Source organism: Cataglyphis hispanica, chromosome 4, assembly GCF_021464435.1.
Source record: "Cataglyphis hispanica isolate Lineage 1 chromosome 4, ULB_Chis1_1.0, whole genome shotgun sequence".
Taxonomy (NCBI): domain Eukaryota; kingdom Metazoa; phylum Arthropoda; class Insecta; order Hymenoptera; family Formicidae; genus Cataglyphis; species Cataglyphis hispanica.
In genome coordinates, this window is record NC_065957.1 from 11,707,461 (window position 1) to 11,731,384 (window position 23,924).

A 23,924-nucleotide genomic window follows, 5' to 3' on the forward strand; every position below is an offset into this window, starting at 1 on the left:
CGGCACCCCCGTCCCTCCAACGTTCGATTCCATGGCGTTTGCCATCATTGACGTAGTTGGGTTTGGCTTTACAGTCATGGCAGTTGGCAGTAGTGGCAATTGATATGCGTGCCATTGATATATGAGAGCATATTTCACGAGTTTGGCGAACCTGCCCGAGCTCTCCGAGTTTGTTATCTTGTGTTGCTCTCTCTCTCTCTCTCTCTCTCTCTCTCTCTCTCTCTCTCTCTCTCTTCTCACTTTTCTCTTCTCATTCTTTTTTCATTCCCTCTCGCTTTTTCTTTTTCTCTCGTTTCTTCTCTCGAGCTCAAAGATCGGGCTACCAATATGCGCGGTGAATTATGCTCATCCTTTGTTAAGATTCTTGACGTGTCTTTGATTGGAACGAGCGGGAGCAGCGTGGGCTCAACGGAAAGGGAGGGGAGGGGGGGGGGAGTCGACGGGCGTACACGAAAATACGGGGAACCTTTGACCGCGGGACCACGGCGTTCAACTTCTCGGGCATAATGATTACGACCGGAACAAAATTTACTTTCTAAGCGGTCATAAGCGATGAATACTTATATTGAGTCTTTATCGGTTTGTTGGTTCAACGTCGACGCGCCTCGACATCATTTCACCGGAAGAGTTACAGAGCAAGGTATCTGTTTGCATTGTTCTCCGCGATGTGACAGTTATAGTTTGGAACGAGAGAGAGAGAGAGAGATATGTTACATCCTTGACCTCCGACCTGTGTAAATGGATCTCAACTTTCTCGCGCGTTCAACAATAAGCGAAAGAGAGAGAGAGAGAGAGAGAGAGAGAGAGAGAGAGAGAGAGTTTAAAACATCGGACGTTTGTGCAAGATTCTTCTTATGTAATCGGGGTAACTATAGCGCAAAAGCGATGCGATCCGCGATACACCCAGCATCAGCTCTCTCCTGGACCGCTCCGTTATTTCTTTCGTTTCTGAACACGTTTATCCGTCACGAAAACTGATATTTTATTGTGCAATAATTTGTTTTACGAATTCGATATAGAATATTTCAGGAAGTTTATCGGAAAATATTTTAGGAATGGATCTTTTTAATTTTAATAATTTCAAGGTAAATTTTTTCTCCCACACAAAAAAATAACCGCGTTATTCATATATACTTCTGAAAGATTAGCAAGAGAGATAACAAAAAATAGCTTTGTCCTTAGTAAAAAATATCTCCACAATTAGTCAACAAGTCAGGAAATTGTCGCTAAAGAAGTGCCGCGAAATTTGTGGAAAAACTTATCCTCGAATTATCTATCGACATTCAAAACAAATATATTACATTAATTGATATTAATCGTGCGCCAAATTTTTCGCTCGAGGCTCGAAAGATTCAGACTCGTTTGTACGATCGGGGGTGATTTCTGCACGAGAGTGAGACCGTTTTAAATTGGAAATATCAGTACCTTCGTCGCCGAATGGCTCCGCGCGCTTGATGTATCGTCGCGTTTCATTCAATACGGAGAAGATAATTCGATCAAAATGAGATACGGGGAGAAGGGGGGAAGGGGAGGAGGATACGTTTTATCGGAATTGCTAACCTACCGAAACGTCGCGCGACATCGCGTTGAATAAATTCATGAGTTATACACAATCGCCGATAAATTATGTTTTCACTTCGTTGAGGCTCGTGACGTATATGTTTGAGCCTCGGGCTTGCGCCCGAGATGTGTCCATTGTTTGATGAAAAATTATCGAGCGGCCGAATTCGATCGGCGATCGCCGATAGAGCGGCGCGATTTAAAACGTACAATGGGGGATGCTCGGCTAACACGCCTGTCATATAACGGTTGACATTTATTTCCCTTTTCGGATGTGCAATTTTTGCGGACGCGCGAGCGAAGCTGAACCTTCAATCGTTACGATATTAAATGAACTCACTTTGCTAATTAGATGCCGGCTTTATCCGGGCTTATTTCATTCGGCGCAAAAAAAAAAAAGCCTCCCTCCGCACGAACTTATGGAAAGCACATCCCGGAGCCTCTTACGACCCTGTGCGTCCTCGTATCTCATCCGCTCGCATCGCTCATGTCCGTGTGTACGGAAAAATGTCAACAGCTATATCGAGCGCGTCACGCATTCACGGAAGGCTTATCAAGCGATCTCGGCTTAATTGTAATTGCCGTTCTGTGTTTTCACAGAGGCCACGATAACGCGTTTCCACATCATAGTTGAATGCACGCTTAGATAGCTTCGCGTTAAAATGAGAAAAATATTTCAAATGAGCGTATTTTGTTGTAAACGTATATAACTTACTGTTTCACAAACGTAGCGTATGTCTCTCGCACATAGGTGTATCTCGTTAATCGATAATTGTGCACCTCCAAGCGGCGTCACACGAAATAATGAGGAAATATACATACAGCTTCTGAAACACGAAAATTAACGAAAGAGTCAGAGTGTAATAAAATATAAATTTGCCTAAAAATCCGATAAATTCACAATTTCATAAGCAATTTTAACTGCTTTTGCCCAAATTGTTTTTTTTACATAAAAATACTGTTGCCACTATGTTTTCGTATTTGTGCGATAAACAAATATATGTGCTAAAAAAGTTATTAAGTGCATAAAATTATGTTATTTTTCATTTTTTTTTCTGCTTGCGCCAGTTTTATGCAATTTCTTTTGAGCTCCCCCATGTTTCACATTCATTTGTTTGCATTCATTAGTTCTAAACGAAAATTTGTTTTAAAATTAATTAAAAATGTGCAGTTATTACGCCAACATTCCTATTGCTTTTAATGTTTCAAAACGGAGATGACTTTACATTTTTATTATTTATATTTTTCTCGTTCTACATATGTATTCGTCAAGATGAATATACTATTATGGGATTATATTTACAAAATTACAGAAAGAAATTTTTTCGAACTGTATTTTTCAACTCTTAATTAAACTCCTAATAATAAAGACATTTTTCACGACTAATCGTTTGCCATCGGAAGCTGCAGCAACTAGCTTCAATAGTCACAGATTGGAGAAGCTTCTTGATAAAAGAATTTACGATCTCGTAACTCATGATTCGACTAATGGAGATAACAATTGTGCAATGCAGTGGCACAAGAACCACAGAGAGAAAGAGAGAGAAAGAAAGACATCTGCCGCAGCAACGATATCTCGATCTCGGCGCCTCACTTAAAACTTTGACGTGGTTTTCGAGAGAGGAACGAGCCCTTACGAGGACCGAGTGGCAGAGCGATAGCGCATAGAGGTCATTTGTGGGATGAACTCCGATTCGAAGTTTGCGACGATAGGGACGCGGGAGGAACGCGGGAGAGAAAGCGGAAGCAAGAAGGTTTGATGTGGCATTTAAACCGCGTGCACCCATTAAATCAACGAATGGTTGCCGCCGAAGAAACTTCAAAAGACGTTTTTGCGCGTTTACGCCCGCGATGTTCTATTCGTATCGACTATCCTTTATGAATCGAAACCGCTCGTCAGATCCGGTCGCGTCTCATTCGGTGATTGCTTGCTTCCTGGTTGAAAAGCAAAGCGCGGAAAAGAGAGCGCATTCGACTCGGCTCGACATCGCAGAAACCGGAACAGCAACGCGGATAGATAAGTGAGACGGGATGGAGAGAGCGAAAACGGCAGCGGCCGTGCGGAACCCTCTTACTTCCGCTCTTCCGTCGGATGGGATTCTCGCTAACAGAGATTTCACGATCGATGTCGACGCGCGTCGATGGCGAGTGTCGACTCGAATCAGTCGTCGTCTCTCACGGAAATCGGTCAACCTAGTCGTTGCGCGGAGAAAGGAGCGCGGGTCAACGAGCGACGACACGATCCTCCTCTCCAGCATCGAGAGCAGATCGCGCCCTTTCTCGTCGAGATTCATTAATTCGGCTGTCATTATGCGCGTACTAATCATAACTTTGCGAAGGATCGTGGCGCTCGGGTGGTTACGCGATGCTTGATAAATCATTCTGACGAGGAGTGCTGCCGGGTCCCGGCAATTTGCCACCGGGACTGTCATTACATCCGCCGCATAAAAGTATGAATCATTCGCGCACAGCCCTCTTTCTCCCTTTCTCTCTCTTTTTACGACGGCTGGGTACGAATGTGTATCGGCTCGTTCGACAAAAACGGAGAAGAAAGAGAGGAGAAAAAAGAAGAGAGGAGAAGAAAGAGGGAAACGAAGAGAGAGAGAGAGAGAGAGAGAGAAGGAGAGGAGGAAGATTTAAAGTTTCACCGAGCGGCGGTGGGTCGGTCGATCAGCTGAGCAACAATTTGTCGTGACGTGGGCGGCAGGAATCTTACATATCCCCCGAATGCGACCGGGCCGCCCGTGTTGGTGGCGACAACGGCCACGCGTGCGAATACGTGAGCGTGTATGCGTGCGTGCGTGCGTGCGTGCGTGCGTGCGTGCGTGCGAGAGGAACGGGAACGACGACCGACGATCGCGCATATACACACTCCGATTTGTCTGGTGGCATCGGGAGAGAAAACGAAGTGGCTGTCTGGCGCTGGCTTTTCGCCCATACGCCCACGCATTCTCTCTCCCTCCCTTCCCCCTTCCCCCATACCACCCCCCCCCGTCGTCCAAACATGTCCCGAACGTAGAACAACGTCGCCACACTAATCCCCACGGATATCCCAGCAGACGCGATAGTGGAGATGGCGAAGGGGAAGAGGAGAGGAGTAGTAATTCTTCCCTTCGCTTTTCGCCGTTTCTTTTTCCGTGTCTCTTCATTTCCTGCGCGTCCGGCTTCTCTTCGTGTACTATAACGTGGATTAAAAAGCGTGGAAAAGAGACGATCGTCTTTCTTGGAAGCGCTTTCATGTATCGATTAGGTCGTTTTATGTCGCTTGACTCTCGGTTGTGTACATATTTGACCAGGCACACGCGTTAAATCAATAGCATCGCAGACGTTAATTACCTCTTGAATGATGCCGAATATAAGAAGAAATTTGAATATCGTTTCTCTCTTTTCAGAGCTGAAGCATGTATATTGAGATGAATAAAAATATTACATTTTATTAATAAAGTTATTTCACAAAAATTTGTGTTATCAAGAAATATACAAGTACATTGCATAAAAAATTATCGATCAAGTGTGTTGATGAAACTAGTTTAATAATCCTTTAATTAAAAGTTACGACAATAACGTTCTCTACTTGTATCGTTTTGTTTTCCGATACAACGAGAAGCATGGATGAGAGTTACATTGAACATCACTTAAACATGGGAAGCAGTGAATCAGCTTCTAAATGTTTCAGCTAGCGCGTGCGATTTAAGAAGATTAAAATAATCTCTCTCAACGAAACAGCAGCACGCTTTATGACTTCCGGTTCACTAAATATAATGGGGTAGATTGTGTGTGCATTTCCACCAGACTTGCGCAGGACACACAAGAGCTAAAATTACAAGGGAGAATATTAGAGAAAAGGGAATATTTTTTTTTTCTTTTTTTTTTTTTTTTATAAATCCCGTATCCCAATCGGAACAAGAACTTGTCGAGGATGTGCGAGTTTCTATTTCTATACAAATATCTATTTTTTTTCTCCGCTCACACTCGGTAAAAAAAATAGTCGTGTTTGCTCCTCGATTTGTCAAACTCGAACAAAACAAAGCTGCCGCACGTCGGGAACGCTTTATCGTGATGTCCGACGAACCCGAGAAAATACGCTGGGAAACGAAGAACAACGTCGCCATGCTAATCTCGGATCTCAAGAAGTGCGCATCGGCGGAATGATTTTTTACGGTTTAACGCGTTCTTGCTGCTGGATTAAAGAGTAGTAATTTATGCCGTAGAGACGCAAGAGTGAAGAGAAGAGCGCCGCGAATACGCGCTTCGGAGCAACTGACGCACGGAGATAATCCAAGAGATTAAGGAGGCCTCCTTCTGAGAAGTGGAGAAAACGTTCTACTTGGGTCTTGCGTCAACTTTGACACGACTAATACGAACACATTTTACGTATATTTGTTATTCTTTAAAAATTCATTCTTCTTTTTTTCCTTCTCGGAGACGGAGCGCTCTCGGACTAGTCGCGAGGAACCTATCGATCTTTCCGCCAGCAGCGCGATTCAAGGATATGGAACGGCGGCATCACGACACGTGATAAATGGACGACAGTATAGATTCGCTCGCATTTTCCAAACGATTGCACAATCATCTCTCTACGCTAGGGTAATTGCGAGGGAGATCGAGACGTATCATAAATAAAGCCTTCCTCTGTGTAATTGTTATGCGTGCGCGAAGAGGGTGTTTTCCGGATCCCCTTAAAAGTTGTACAATTCATCGCTATAATCATGTCGGATCAGAAAAGTATTCGCTTTAACGGCTAAAAATTCATCTGACGATTGGCTGCATCTGACTCACGATATACTTGATGTTTCTCATGGATTTTTTTATTTCTATACAATTACAGATGGTCTAGATTTAAATAGATAGATTAGACGTCGCATTAATATATTTATACGATTTATGCAATCTTTATAAAGGAAAAATTGTTCAAGTCATCGAAAAGAATTTTATAAATTATAATTTCTTGATTAAATATTTTTTTATCGAGAAACAGCTAACGAAGTTCACCTTTCAGGTATATAATAAGTTGTATAAATAAAAAAATTTTCAGGAATTTTTTTATCATTTTTTTTTTCCATTTCTCTCTTTCGCGAAGCGAGATGGCATTCTGAAAAATAATTATTTACAATAATAATAATTTTGTTGGAAAACAAAAAAATTTATGTAATCTGTTAATTGCGCTTTTAATAATCTGTACGCGCGAAAATAGTAAAATAAATTTTATATGTATTATACGAGTAAAGCATTTTATTGAATCAATATCCATATCAAACATATTGAAAATGAATAAACAAATTTGTCCGATAAAGTAATTGGAAAAATGAATAAAGAGACTTATATTAGCCAAGGATTTTTTTACATTCGCTCTTTTAAAAATCAGCAAGTCTGAATTGCGCGTTCGCAACTGGCATCAAAGACCGGAGGCTTTTCGAGCCGAGAAGCGAAGCTCACCGCTGACATCTCCGCCGTGAGAAGACATAAAACAGGGAAGTCTTCGGAGGTACGGGGTGTGTTTCAACATCAAAAGCATACCACGGGCAGCACTGGAAAAAGGGAACGGCGTATCTCCGCGGAGTGTCCTCGCGAATGTCCCGCGGACATCAGTTCGCACCCCGTGAATTAAAAGCCCCGAGCGACATATCAGCACCGTATCGTTAAAGTATAGCACCAAAGTGTGTCAACGTCGCTTTCAGCGATCAACGAAAAGGGCGACCGTACTTATTATACGGACAGCCGTCCGTTCTTGAAGAGCGGAAAAGAGGAGCGAAAACAAAAAACCTCTAGGAGTGTCGAGCATGTCTTACGATAGTGAACGATCACGCGGATTCTCGGCGCCGACGCGTCTCGATGCCTCAGTTCGCGACGAACGTCGAATTTTGCGGAACCCTGGGCGACCGCAATTCCGCGGATTCTCAATTAGAGAAGCGCGCAGCCCAATTAGCGAAACGCCGGCGGCAATTTGAGGTGCACTCGATGTCTTGCGGCAAGAATTTCGAACGCGATTCTTCCCCCTCGATAATTTAACGCGTAACATTGCGCGCATCTACACGTGTTGATTCCACTTGAATGTTCACAGAGAGGCGCGACTCCCCGAATCGGAATCGCTCGCATACGGGTCAATGAATTGTAAGCGTGTTAAGTAAAATTTATCTTTGCCTGGTTAAAATTTAAATAAATCATAGGTAAAATTACTTTGGTTATCCTTGAATAATTTGTTGTAAAATTATTTCAATAAGACAATCTTTCTTCAGAGCACATACAGAGATCATCTATTTGCTCGCGGCTCAAAGAATTTTGTCGCAATTCTTCCCTTTGTTCTAACTCGAAATTTATATTTATCACAGAAATTAAATAAGTTATGAATCAAGTTGGGGAGGAGAACAACGGTTTCTCCTGTAAAATATTTAAATTGTCACAAACTGTGAAGCGTATTTTCTGCGCATCCCCAGTTTCTGGCAGTTCCCAGCTCTCAACAGCTTTTATTAAGCCAGGACTGGCAGGAACCGATAATTTCCTCGTTTTAACCACCGGACTTATAATCGGACAGCAGTTTTTTAACGAAGGACGCTCGGCAGCGAATCGGCGAAACGGGGACCAAAATATTATCCTATTTTGCTAATGGGTTACACAGGCCTGGGGTAAGATTCCGAGGTAGAGCTGGCTGCCGAAGAAGTAAGGAGAAGCAGAAGAGGGGAGCGGGTGGAGAGGGGACGTGGATGAAAATGCAGGAGAACCTTAATTTGATTTAATGTAATCGACTCAGTGCGCGGTCGGTTTCGGGAGAGAAGGCTTTTAAGAAATAATTTAGTCGTTCGTTCATATTCATTCCCGGAGTAATGGTTTATTTTAATATCGTCTTGGCTAGCCTCTCGTAGCCATAAATTCGATGGGATAGCTTGCGTTGAAATTATCGCGGCATTGAACGGGATGCGCCTACTTCGAGGACGAGGACTTTGACGATTAAAAAAATTACTCGATGCAAACCCGATTATTCTTTCTCTCTCTCTCTCTCTCTCTCTCTCTCTTTCTTTCTCTTTCTCGCTCGCATCGAGCCAGAATATTACCTCATCGTATTTTCATCTTGGCGAAATATTTACGCCGGCAAAACTTTCGCGGGGAAACAGACATCGTGGCCTGGGAACACACACACACACACGTTCTCGTAAAAATTTCACGACCGAGAGATAAACGGTCTCCCACAATTTCGGCGTTGCACCGAGCGCGCGATAAAACGATAGACATCCGCACGTAATTCTCGAAGTAATCCTTGTTACTTCGACCATGTCACGTCTGCATATATATATATATATACTTCCTAGAAACGTCAAACACTTGATATATTTAAGTTATCACGGCGACGAATGCAGACAATGGACAGCCATTTCTGTACTTATACCTGGACATAAGTGGATTCGCGAGAAACGTTTAAACTGCAATTTTTTTCGCCAAAGTGGACCCTCGGACACGCTCATAGCCATGTAAAGAAATCGCGGACGTAACTCGATAGAGACATCCTCCCGTCACGTGCTTTCAGGAATTTCAATTCCATCCATCGCACGTTCGGAATACACATCTCTGACGGCGCGACGCGCGGACCGCGCTCTTCTATGCTGTCTGCAGCGAGGGCAACATTGTTGCTCCCAGGCCCTTTGATTCGCTCGTGAATGATCCATCGCGCGCATTACAGGGGAGAGGCAGACGGAACAATGCAAATAAGCCAATTACGTCAATCCTGAGAAATCGTTGAGAGAGACGCGGAGCGCAAGGGGGATACGAGGAGGGGGACGCGGGAAGGAAGACTTACTCCTGGCGCGAGCGATGGGCGAGAGGGGAAAGAGGGAGTGGGGAGAGGAATGAGAAAGGAGGAAAGAGTATGGTGAGGCCGAGGGAGCAGCCACGAGCAACATGCAGCACGAATGCATGCGCGATGCATTAGGTAATGATATCGGCATTATGGTCGAGCACGGAACGAACGAAATGACGAACGGGCCGATGGATTGGATCCGGGGCCCGGGCCCCGGCATCGGGGCCCCATCGAAGGAGGGCCACGGGGGTAATTATACAAGCAAACAAGGGGCGGTCCCGCCAAGATTATAGGGTTCCCCTCGCTGCGTCCCACCCCGTCGCCTACAGTCCCCACTACCCTCCCTCCTTCCTCCCTGTTTGTCCGTAATTACAGGGCCAAACTGCTCTCTCTCTCTCTCTCTCTCTCTCCTTCTCTCTTTCCTCGTGGCATCCCCCTTCTATCTGCCAGATCTTCCTCTCCCCACCACCCTACCACCCGCTAGTCTCCTTTACGTCTCCTTCGACGACGGCGTGCTCCACCTTCTCTTCTTCTCCCTTCCCCCTCATGTCGTCGATACGCGTCGATCATTTTCGAAACCCGTTTTACTTTGATAAATGTCGGCCGAAGTTGTATTTCGCCAACTTGTATAAAAACTACATCTTCTAAAAACATCAGATGATACATATCTCAGGAACAGATTCTTTCAAAGAAAACCGTGACTCGTCATTTTTTATTTATAATATATTTAACGTTAGGAACATTTTGGTAATTAAATCTCGAATTACAAATCTATACAGATATAATTTATTTGTAATTAAGAGATTTTAGAGACAACAAACTTAATGTTTAATTGCACACTAGAGCACACTTGGCTCTTCATTTTCAAATGAAATTTATTAATCATTGCAAATAATGATAAAGCGAAAATTATCTTTGTATTTGCCAAAAAAGTTATTATCATTAAAATTGAAATTAACAGTTTTGAAGCATATAATTCTAGCTATATGTATAAGAAAGATATAATACCGGCTACTTTCAGCTGTCTAATAATTCGTACTTGTATATTATTTTAATTCCATATGCGAGATATGTTAATCCGCATGTGATCAAAATTGCTAAGATGAGAACTGATGTTATGAATTATAACCTAATAATTTGTTAATAAATTAAAAAAAAAAAAAAACCTATTATGTATGAGGCTTTTTTTCATTATATGGGATGCTATTTCTTTTGCCAATCCCTTCCTCAATATTACCCTCCTTTTTAACCACTCTTATTTGGTTCCACTCAAATTATGAAAAAGTAAACTCGGTATACCACTTGGTAGTAATCGAGAGAGATGAGTTTTATCCTGGATGCAATATTATTATCATTATTGTGCTTAATGTTGCACACATTTGTGTTTATGACATACGGTTCTTTTATATTGCAAATGTCGACGACGCGAGAAACTAGAAACATCGAACATGCGACTCCATATATGCGAATATTAGATGATAAAAAAAAATATTCACACAGAAAATAGAGGGCGGGGTATGTGATTCCGCGTCTGTAATTACAAAGTGATAGCTTTTCACCGGGTTTTGTTTTTCCTTTCGGACACTTTTGCCGCGCTACATTTTCTCACTTGATTTCCTTTACCCCTCGACGCGTGTCCATCTTACCCCGTCGTAAAATTTAAAAAAGCATCCGCTCTCCCACCGAACACTATGTAACAGGGGAGCGATATTTTCTGATGATGTATAGTGCCGATAAATTTACGAGGAAGCGTGCTGCGATTACGAAAAACCGGATTGGCGACAATGCCGTATGCACGTGTGTCGCAACCGACGATAATTACTTTTACATTGGCAAATAATTCCGCACGTTTTCATTGTTATCTTCTCAATCCCACGCTATCCCGGATATAACGTGCTAATTTCGTACTTTATATCGCGAAATTTCTCCTCATCACTACCAATGAATTCGTTACTCGCTACAGTAACGTAATTTAAAAGGCGTAACAGCTGGTAATTATTTCAATTTTAATTATCATTATAGGCAGAACTTGAAAAATTTTAAAATTTCAGTAATTACGTTACGGTATATATTTTACATAAAACGGGTATTATTTCTGAACATTTATAAAATTAAAAATGCAGTGTATAAAATTTGATTTTTATACATTGTTTGACAATAAAAAATTATTTATTATTACAATGTATAATATAAATCTGTGTAAAACATAAAAAATATATAATATAATTGATTTTAAATTTTTATCAAACAATCTATTATCTATTTATTAATAGAGCAGCGCATATCATTTAAGATAAGATAATTTTTTTGTAAAAAAAATATATATATATATATATATATATGATTATGTTCGTCATTATTAATTTCGTGATTATATTAAATAACAAGACAAGTTGTGGATCATGACGTTATATCCGCAAAGTTACGCGAGCTGCCTAATGTAAGCAATATCCATCAGCTGACAATATCAATGCCAGTTGCAACTGAAATTTAGCGAAATGGGTAGGACAAACTTTGTCGGAGCCCTACATCATCTTGACGGTTTCTGTTAAGACTTCCACCTCGTTCACTTTGCGGTCTACTTCGACCTACTTTCGGCTGTAGTTCTTGCTTGAGAGTGCCACGGTAGTCACGAAACCGACGGCAAAATTTAAATATTTTATACACTAACCAAACGTACTTAAAAAATTTGTTAATTCGACAAGCTCTGGTTCTTTGCGCAAATACTCGAGAAAATACTAAAAAAAAAAAACCCCAAAAAATTAAAATGATAAGTGTCACGAATTTTTTAAAATACTTCGTCAAATTAAAGATTTATTTGATACGATGAGAGTGAAAAAATGTCAAATCAAAATAAAATAAAATGAAAAAAATTTAACTAAACGATAAATTTTGTATGCAATATCTCAGTTGTACAATATCCTGCACATGTAGATGAACAAAAGAAATAATCTAAAATTTAATAAAGTGTGAATAGTAATGCATAGTATATTTATACATACTGAAATGTCATTAAATCAATTTTATATTAGACTTGGAATTTTATATTATAGCATAATGGAATAATTTCCTTGCAAAACAACATTTTAATAAAGCCTAGCGCGCAATAATATACGCTACATACTAAATACCTTGGCAGTTTGCTTTGAATATTTCGCTTGGCACAGTCAGCTGGCAAGTAACTAAGCCAAGGGACGTTTATTTTTGCGCTTCATAGTGCAATAACTCACTGGCCGCCGTAACGCCATGGCGCAATTTAGCCCGCATAAGCGCAAACGGCGCCGAGATCGCGATCTTCTTCGTCCGCGGAATAAATCGTTACGCGCTTATCCGTATCGTCGGCCGAAAACGAACTTAACGAAAGCTAGAGCGCGATTTATATTCGCGAAGCTGTAAAGCTGCCGTTCGTCCTCGCCGTCGTCGTCGTCGTCGGCGCCGAGAAAATCAATCCCGCGGGAAGGATCGCGTACTGCGGGACTGCGAAATTAAAAATTTAGATGCCGAGGGAAACGTCCGAGAGTTTTTCGTTAAAGAAAAATTCGCATCTACGATGAGAAAATGGGGTACTAAATTCACGGGTAGGTAGGTACGGAGGCGAGAGATTGGACGCGGGTGGCAATGACAGCGAAAGCGTAGGAAGGTGATGAACGTAGGAAACTTGTAATTGAAAACATTCAATATCAAAATTTAACATTGAGCATTTCCAAAGGATAAATCTGCTTATTATTATAATGCCGGAAATTTTCAGCTGTAATAAAAGTATCAAGTTAAGCCAGCTTCAAATTTAAAATATTTAAAAATTTATTAAATTTCCAAAGAATTGTCAAAGGACATTTCTTTATGATTTTTTCGTGCACACATTATAGAATGTGGATATTGATGAGTGAGAATAATTCTAGGATGGAATGTCTGGACGTATAACACGAAATGTCATGCGATCGGGCTGCGCGGCCGGGTGAATTGCCGAATTACAAGCCTCTCATTTGAATAAACATAGCGCGCGACATAGGGGATACAGAGAAAAAAAATGACGCCGACGTAACCGTCTGACAACTAGAGAAAGGCGTTGTAAAAGATTACATGATGTAAACGAAAAAGCGCGTGTACGCCAGAGATACACGAGCGATATTTAGTCCCCGAACAACGTATTTCCGTCGTTCGGGATAATGTAAATAGGCGTGTCGATCATTTCATTTTACACGCGGCATCGACCTACGCTTTTATCTCGCGTCGTAAACACAGCGCGAGTGCAAAATAATCCCTGTCGAAAAATTCCATTCGCCTATATCCGAAGAGTCGCGCCAAAGCCGATCGAATTGGATCCGAAATCCGAGAGGATCGAAATTATAGGAGCGAGGATAGAGTGCGGGGGAGGAAAGGAACGGAGGAAAGCGGAGATAAGAGAAATGAATCTGCTGGAATCTAATGGAATCTAATACGTCCTTTTCTATCATTTTGGATTGAAATTTTCAACGTCGATCGCTCATCTATCGATGATTACTTTCCATAATGCAAATTTATAAATATTCTACGCATCGATTCTTTTCTTATGATGCATATAAATATTATTGTATATATATATATATATATATATATATATATATATATACACTCATTTATTAAAATATTAGATCTAACATCAACACTTTGCAATATAAATAAATTTATTTTCTAATATTGACACACACAACAGCTCTCTTAATTTTCTAAAAATCACCGTCATCAATAATTGAAATAAATAATTGTTGAATTAATTTAGAATTATTTCACGATATTTATTGATCACTCATGTATACAGAATGTAGAAGGAAACATACCGTATTTTTTTTTTTTTTCTTTTTAACGACCACATGCATCGATAAAGAGAGAATATCCAGGGCGATTTCTCGGTAGTAATCGCGGTTCGGCAGTGATTACTTACTAATTTTCGATCCATCTACGTCTACCTCGTGGAATTCACCACGAGCGAAATTTCAACGGTCAATTACAGCCGCGCGACTGTTCGCAGCGCGCCAACACGATTACCGCAACAGTGAAACGCGAGTAATGCCATAGCTTCCTCAAACTTACGATTCTCTGGGAAAGCCATGTCACGGTAAAGTCGGCCGAGAAATCTTACGGAGAGCGCAGAAAAGTATTTATTATTTGCGGTCTTTTGGGGCGATCCTGACGTTATCCTCGTTACTATCCGGCGAGGAAAGAAGGAAGGTGGAGCCGAAGAACGAACGTTGCGTGGAGGAGCAGGACGAGCGCGGGATTGTGGAAAAAGGAAAGAGAAAGAGAAAACAATAAGACGAACGGTGAGGCCGGAGGATGGAGGAGCGATGGCGAGGACGAGAACGCGGAGAAGGACCGAGTTGAGATAGGCACTGGCGGCGGAGTAATAATGGACTGCTCTCGCCATGATTATAGAGCACGAGGCAGCCGGTACGTTGCTTAAATCAACAGAGAACAGAGCCGGAGGTTTCACCTGCCGAATCAATTTTTACCTCGTTTCGAGTCTCCCTCGCGCCCATTCCCCTCGCTCCTCTCTTTCTCCTTCCCCTTCTCCCTCCCCGTTTCTTTCTCTCCGACCGGTTTTCCTGATTATCGCCTGTTTTTCTCGTCTATCGCCGTCTTCCGCGTTTCTCCCGCCAAGAAGCCATAAGATGCTACTTCAATTCCGGCCCGTCATCTGCTGTTCCACTAAACATTATCTGTAATTAACAAAAACGCGACTTTTCATTCATTCGAATTCGCCCAATTAGCTCTCATCACTGTCTCTCGCCTCTTTTAAATCTTTTTACTTTACATCAACTGCGATTGTGCTATTTCTCGAGAAAAAAGAGCTCTTTAAAACAATAACAATTAAAGTATCGACTAGAACATCAAGTTAACGAGTATACCCTTCATTCATCTTTCTTTACAAGGTAAAACTTTTTTTTCGAGCTTGTAAAATAACGACTGGTATAAGCGCCGACAATTCGCACGCATACTGATGAGCCGACGTAAAAGCATGATTCTCTCTCTAGAAAGAGAAGAGAGCTCCGTTCGTTTCAAGTGCACACTTAACTCGACCTCGACTCGACGTTTCTTTTTTTTTTTCCTTTTTTTTTTCTTTTCTTTTTCATTTTCCGGAGAAGTTTGTGGTGTGACGCATTCCGGAAACCACCGTATGTCTCTCGCGAGTCATTTTCAAATTTACGAATGACTAGATTATTCAGGGGAGACCGCGCGAAACGGGCGAAGGATAGAACGCAAAGTTTTCTTCTTCCTTCGAGGCGCGGCCGTAGGAAAGAGATCGATGTCTTCCGGTCCTTCCCCTTCACCCACTTCCTTCTGGCGTCTGCCGTTAGACCAGAGCCGGGTACGACCGTGGCCGGGTTTATGCGAGAACATCAAACCAGACCAGGTCCGGATATCGACGACTTTACACGGGCCGACCATCAACGGCGGAGAGTCTTCGTCCCGAAGACGTTTCGCCTCCCCGCCGTCATGAATTCCACCTATACGCGGTTTATTACCCCGTCGGTGGTTGTCGGAACAACGGTGCTTTTCACGTCGCCACCAGCGACGAAGGTAGTCGTCGCAGTTCGTCCATTTCAAGTATGTACTTGACGCGACTTCGGTTCGCCGTTTCGTCATCGCTATCTTTGCACGCGGAGAGGAGTGAGTTGAATTTAATTAAGTACCGACATCTTTTATTCATTCCATATGAATCGATGTAACGATTCGACATAAATAGTGGTGATGAAGAGACAGATTGTCCGCTACAAAATGTACTATAACTAAGATTTGTGCAAATTAATTATTGTAAAGAAAAAAGTTTTTTTTATTCTCTCGTAATATTAATTTCCTTTACAGCATAAGAATCAAACGATCACAAAAATGTCAACTTTAATTATTTCAATCGTAAAATAAACAAAATTATGATTCAAAAATAAGATGATTTAAAATTCTCAAGAATTTTTCTGTAATACATTTCAGAATCATGCACAAAAAAATTAAAATCTTTATTACATATTTTGATATTTTCTATTCGACATATCGACGAGTGCTAAATATGAAAAAATATCGCTAGTCAAGCAGCACTGATTGAATATCAAAATTTGATATTAATTATATTTAATACCGAATAATATTCCAACACCAACGGTCTATTATTCATTCCAATTGTCCTTTTATAAAGATTTCTAGAACTTAATCATGCGATGTCAAAGTCGCGCGTCTGCACGCTTCCGCGTCACCATGTGTATTATTTATTAACGCGCAATTACGATTGCGTCCATCAGTATATATGGTCGCGAAATAAACCTCGCAACACGAATCGAAATTAAATCTGCCCTCTCTCTTGGCGCGTCCTCTGCTTTACCTTGCCGCGGCGAATTCCAGAATACGCGATCATTCGCGATATCCCATAATGCAACGCAGAAACGGCGCGTCGACGGCATGCACAAATCATGCGTGAATATACCGCCTAAAAATTCGCGTGCGCAAACATTGGCGTTACATTCCCCAATATTTTACCGGGAATTTTCGTCGCACGAATTTACACATGATTTTTCATCATGTAGAATTTTATATCACAAAAACGACTGTTTAGACTTGATGTCATTTCAATGGATTATTGAAATCATATCACGCGCGAAATATTAACAGATAAATATCAAAAAATTTTAAATTTTACTGCGCACACATGCAGGAATAAAAATCAACGTTATATTAACAGTTTTTCCTAAAAATAATAAACATGAATGAATACCAAAAAAATGTGTTCAGTAAAAAAAAAAAAATGTTTTATATATATTTCTCTACATATCATATTAGATAGACTAGAAATTAGAATATTAACATTTATAATATACATTACAATTTTAAATGGAGATAATGCGCTGTTTAAAATATAAATTATTATATACTTTGAAAAGTATATTATTTATTTTCTGATATTTATATTAAATACAAATATGGCAGCAAAAATATATTATAATTAATATTTTAAACACATTAAATTGATAAATAATTTAATATCGCGCATATAAAGAAATCAATCAATTGTATCTGTGTTTTTACAAAAATAATGAACGATAATATTCTAAAAAAAATGTATATTATAAAATTTAAGTATACATATGTAAATGTCTATAAAGGCATTCTACATCGCATCCCTATATAATCTCTACACTACACTATCGCCTCGAGATGATCGCAGGTTAGTCGAATACTCGTAATAGCTCTGTAAATTCTGCGAACAAACGCGCACTACGGCTCGCGAAATTTACTCACGAAAATGATCATTAAACGGATTAGATACGCCCTACAAAGCAGGAAGCTGAATATATTTTGACCAAAACATAAACATACACGATGTTTACAATCGCGTTCATACTATACGACTCGCAATCATTAATGTCACATTTGACAGACGAATTGATACGCGAACTCGGTAGAAAGGAAAAAAATGCAAGAAAAAAAAAACTGCGACTTAACGCTACATATGCGCGATTCTCCGATTATCGATGCGACGATTTGCGAAAAGTTGTTGATTTTTAAATATTAACATTCACATATATTTCAGATAAAAATAAATGATAAACAGTTGAATAACAAACTGTTTTGTAATTTAATATTATATTTTTTATGGTTGACTTACATATTATTTGCTACCATTTCCAATTTTCATATTTTCCACAAAAGATAAAATTTTGAAACTTTCGACTAATATGGATGCGAATGTGCCTTGTAACGTAACTTATTAGCTTTGTGTTTAACTTTATTGCGTTTCCTACATCACGCTTGTCATTGTACACGAGCGCGCGAGTTTCGATTCGACTCGGTTACAGCTGCCGATCCGTTTGACGGGCACGCGTGTCAAACGGCTTAAGCGATTAAATTGAGAGCCGCGAATCTATTTGGATCGGCGCCTCGAATTTATTCTCGAATGACGTACACGCGTCGAATGTTCCAAAAACTTTGCTATATATATATATATATAAGATAAGATAATGATTTTGATCTGTTGATCCTCGCGTCGAGGATGACAGTCCGATACTATCTGTCTTTAAAAAATTAACATGATCAATATTGAAAATTGTGTATCGGTGAGTTTCGAGCAGGCTTGAAAACAAACTTCAAATTAATTTGCATAATTATTGTAATTGAAATAAACTTATTTTAAAAACTGAAGGAAACTAGATTTTGCAACATAATTTATTAATTTTATTTTAATATCAAATTGTGATATAAATATATGGCACAAAAATATTATTAATTTCACTATATGAATTAATAGGCATATCGATTTTAAATAAATCTTGCAAATTAAATTTGTCAGTTTCAGAATGTATAAAAAACTCAATCATTGTAAATTAAGATCGGAGAATGAAGATTTTATATTTCTCGTCACGTTACAAGCATCATTAGAGTTACAATTTAATTTAAATATAAAAATCTATTTGAAAATCTCAAATCTATTGAATGCATTTCAACTTCATTTTTTATGCATGAACTGCATTATGCATCTTTTATAGCTGTAATTTTCGTGGTTAATAATCACTTAGATTTTCAATCGATGCATTCACAATCAATGGAATATATCGGGATGATACGATGTGATTTTATATATTATATATTAATTGTGTTAATTAATAAAGATTTTTTATTTAATATAAAAATTAAATTTACATACACGGAGAGAATATTGAGCAATAATATTCTTAAATCAAGAAAAATAAAAAATGTACATTCTCTATCATATTTTTTTCTAATTCTTTCAATTTTTTAAGTGATTTTTTTATTTTAATTTAATTAATTTTTAATTTTCTTCTTTCCCTTTTAATTCGTATACATTCGAAGAGCTCGAATTTTCATTCAAAAGTATGAAATTATTGGAACCAACAAGCTTCTATGTGAGAGAAGGAAAAAGGATTTATATAACACATTCCTTCCTATATAAATATAAGTTCTCATAGATGTGTGAAAAGTCGCGTAGCCTATGAAAACTTAAAGATCGTATCTCGTGTAAAGCTACGTCGACACCTACGTAAGCGACGACGATACGATAAACGCGCGTGCACGTCGTCACGTTTCGCCCCCTCGAGAGAAGGTCGAAAACAGGTGGAACGCAAAAGTTCAATAGGACGCGAGAGCGAGGTCGAGGAGAAGAGAGCGGCGTGTGTGCGCGTTGATTGCCACGCGAGAGAATCTGCCGGTAATCCGAGAACCCGGGGAGACAATCTATACCTTAGTCGAGAAAAGATCGGCGTTCGTAGGGAAGGATCCCCGAGTCGAGGTTGAGAAGAAAAGGACTCCGAAGGGACAGGGGGCGCGGGGAGAGGCGACGACCGGGAGGAGACGTGCCGCGCAGACAAGAGTGATCTCTCCTCTCCAGCTTTCGCAGAAGAGAGCCGGATGCATCTCGCATGCATCCCGCCGTGAAACGCATTTACGTATGCATCGCACCACGGGGAATTTGAGACGCTCGCTAATTCGCGCGGCACGCCCGCGATTTTCCTCGAGCGCGAGAAAAGAAGCGGAATCGCGTTACGGGTGTGCCCTCACTTGATTCAGGTCACTCCGACTCGGCTCGTTTCTTATTGGAAGGGGGAAGCGGAAAGGGGGTCGGACGGACGACCGAGAGAATTAATCGCGAATGGCGACAAAGCTGCCGAATCGATTATCCCTCGGGCGGAGCAGGTCCCCTAATTAGTCGCGCGGATGCTTCGTGTTGCGGAGGACTTTGTTCTTTCGGAAAGGATCGTGCGATGTAATGGCGATCGTGCCTCGGTTTCGCATAATTGCCAGCGTGATATAATGCGTAAATGGATTCCTTCGAATCTCGATAAGGATTCTTATATCTTGGAATCATTAAAGTCCGTGTGGAATCATTTCGCCGATGTAAATGCAGCGAGAGAGAAAGAATAAGCCTCATGTATCGTATGTATGTATATGCAAATACATATAAATGTGCCTTTTAATTAAGCAACGGATATTTATGCGGAAATATTAATAAAGTATTTACGCAGTCAAGATTACGGATTACGTTATAATAACGCGCGCTATTAAACAGTATCAATCCGACGGATATCACGACGCGGATTTGTACAAGCGTGATTTGTAGCCTTTATAGCAATTTGAATGTAACTAATAATTAAGCGGATTATAGAGGCTATTATAGTCACGCACGACCGTTTCAAATGTAATCAAGTCACGAGGTCAATATGATGATCAATTAATGGTAACCAATTCCACACACAGCCTACATTCCCTGTAATCGCACCACTATAGGAATATAAAGTCAAGAGTTATTTCGCAATCACGTCAGTCGTGAACGTTTAACAGGTGATAATTAGTGCGGTTGCAAAATTGACATTAGTCGCGTATTCAATTCTCTTTCTCTCTCTCTCACTCTCTCTCTCTCTTGAGTAAACTTCATCGATCGGAGACCGTTAACAGTAATTCGGCCAATTTCCCGCCTCTATATAACAGGATTAATCACCGATAATCAGGTTAGGGGGCATTGTACCGCATGCTTGTTCATTCCGCGAGTATGATTACTATCTCAGATTAATGCAACGATACGAGAGACAGCTCGCACCGAGGACAATCTCGGCAATCCGACGAAACCGAAGTCGCGTCGATAAACAACACGCCAGTCTTACGTACACACACGATAGAAACGTAGTACGTACCTATAAGCCCTATCGATTACTTGACAGTACATATGCCTGGTGTATATCAGACATTATACGAGAATTTAGTTGCCGCAACTGTCGTTGCTGCCGGTTTGCTCTTCTGCGACAGTTATCTTTAACCGTGCAATTTCTTATCGCATACATGTTTAACAACTTTCTCCTTTCTTTCTTATTATTATTTTATTATAATTATATAATTAATATATTGTTAATGTATTAATAATATATTGTAATGATTAATATATTATTAATTATTATAATATATTATAATTATATCATTAATGTAATTACATTATTTAAATTAATTTTTGTCCAAGCAGGCATGTATGTCGTGCGACTTATTCGTTTAAATAAGAATCGAAACGAGATAATGAAATAAGAAATTTTTTATTTATCGCGTCGTAAGATTTACGATATCATATAAATATTTTCAATCATCATCTTTCTCAAACTACATCGATTCCAAGTTAATTCTTTTAAACTCTCAAAAACATTATGTCTTTGAGAATCTGTCATGAAAAACATTTTGAACGCACCAGCTGATTTTTGACTCTACACACATGTACAGCCTAATTAACCTGATTTTTGGGAAAAAAAAAAAAAAAAATTCGAGTCGTTAAGATATCTTCGTGAATCTCATCGCTCTTTCTCGCACGATAAAATCTCGATCTTGATTGCGCGTGGAAACTTGGCGCGCTTTATTTATATTCCCTTCGAAATGCGCCGATGGTGAAGAAATGCGCGCCGCGCGTACGTATCTATTTTGTAAAACGTCTCGGCGAGTTTGTTTAACCGCAGCTAGATATCCCGTTCTCTCGATGCCGGTGCCAATTTTATACGAGGCCACCCGCGGCGATGCAAATGCGCTATTGATAATTAGTCAGATTAGAGAAGTCATTAATACGCTCTACCCCTGCCCGCCACCCCCTCCCCCTCCCCGCCCCATCGGGACCGCGAGGGACAGTAACGATGGTCGCGAGAGAACAGCTGCTGCCGGCGTCAATCACGTTACAATTTATAATTGTTCAGGGGATATCGGTCAAACTGCGGTCGGGGCGAATGCGAAATGCGTCGACGGGGACATTACGCATTAGAGAGAGAGCTGTGTCTCGCGCCGCGATCCGGCATCATCCGGCGACGCTCGGAATCGTGGGTGAAATCAAACTAATTGCGCGGCGACCGCGTGATACGACAGCGCTCGCAATCGTAATCACGGATAAAATTGAATATGTAACACCTGGCGGTCGCGAGCGTTTGTTCCGTTGGACATCTTTTACGGTCGTAAATCGCGGCTATGATTGCGCGAGCCCGGTACATGAATCGGACCGTATTACGTATACATATTTCAGATGCCGGGATGATACGCCGCGAATGAATCGGATAATTAAACGACCAATTGTTGCGAAAGTAAAATTAAAATTATTGTCCTCTTGCACGATGCAATATTATCACAAATGGAAAGAGAAATAAGAGTTAATGATTCAAGTAGATTCGTAATAAAAATAGATGAAAGAAAAAGAAAAAAATGGATAAGTAGATAAAGAAAATCAATATTGCTTAAATTTTCATTTTTATTCAATTGTTCCCTCTTTTCGCGATGTTTTACATATATATTCGTACCAATCATCCAGTAATGCAATAATTCGAAACTCGATTTCGCGAATAGATCTAGATTAAATCGACTGTAGCTCGTAAATTATGCCAGTTGCATATGTAGGAAAGATATAACAACATTTTATTTTAAATTTCTTATATTTCTCTCTCGTGTATGTAAAAAGATAATTTTTATTATAAATTATACGCTCCAATTTTCTGCATTATAATATTTATTATAATGTGTATTATTAATGTAATTATTAATATTACATAAATTAATTTTTATTAATTAAATTCCAAATGATACATATTATATAAAGCGTGCTTTATAATTACTTTTCTCAATAAGATTTTATTTATACATTTATGAAAATTCTAGTTGAAAAGCTCTACACACACACACACACACACACACACACACACACACACTGAACATTGTTCGTATCTTATAAATATTCATGCAAACGCGCGGGCTTCTTTCGCATTGCTATTATAGCCTTGGCACATAGCCTTTCTCAACAAAAAGATATTTCCTAGAAGCATAACACTTACGCCCTTTTTTATGTCAAGCCTTCAATTTATTCCGAACGTGCAAATTGGCGATCTCCGGCTCGAATCACGCGATCGAATCGCGACCTCCGTCTCCGCCTCGGCGGAGATTAGACGAATATCTGGCACTGAATAAAGCTATTATTATCCGCTGTATCCACGACACGAGTGAATTTACTATCAATGTTTATCGTCGCGCAAGAGCAACGCAATTCGTTTCGCGTAACTGCGCCACTTAAATATACTCGGACGTGAGTCGGGACAATAGAAAGGGCGAGAGAAATAATACTAACGCGCGGGAAAGAAAGAGAGAGAGAGAGAGAGAGATAAAGAAAGATATATAAAAGCGTACAAGAAAGAATTTTCCCCCGGCGCGACGCGCTCCGTCGTAAGGCGAAACGGTGGCATTTTGTTCGAATGTCATCGAGTTAACGACCAGAGCGATATTATGCAAAGTGGAGAGCACGTCGCAACGGCGGCACGATGCATTCTCGAGACGGTCCACCGCCCTCTCTCTCTCTCTCTCTCTCTCTCTCTCTCTCCTCGGCACCTTCTTCCGCGTCCTCTCGCCCCCCTCCCCCCGCGTCTTCCGCCTATCTCGCACCCTTGATAAATCCGCATTTTTTTCTGTCCAACCCCCTCGCGCTCTCACACATTTTTCCTTTCTTTTTTTTTTTTTTTTATCTTAATAAAAACAACACTTCCTCCCGCTAACGGTCGTCATTCTCTTCTCGTCCCCTTCACCCCGGGTCACAAAC

The 23,924-nt window shown here is 40.3% G+C and overlaps 1 long non-coding RNA gene across 2 annotated transcripts in view; it reads right to left on the reverse strand.

Moving 5' to 3' along the window:
- Positions 1–23,924, reverse strand: part of LOC126848693 (uncharacterized) — a 201,388-nt gene that overhangs the window by 128,566 nt on the left and 48,898 nt on the right. For both annotated transcript variants that reach the window (XR_007687297.1, XR_007687298.1), the window contains exon 3: positions 2,276–2,387. This is a non-coding gene — a long non-coding RNA (uncharacterized LOC126848693). The remainder of the gene's footprint in view (positions 1–2,275; positions 2,388–23,924) is intronic.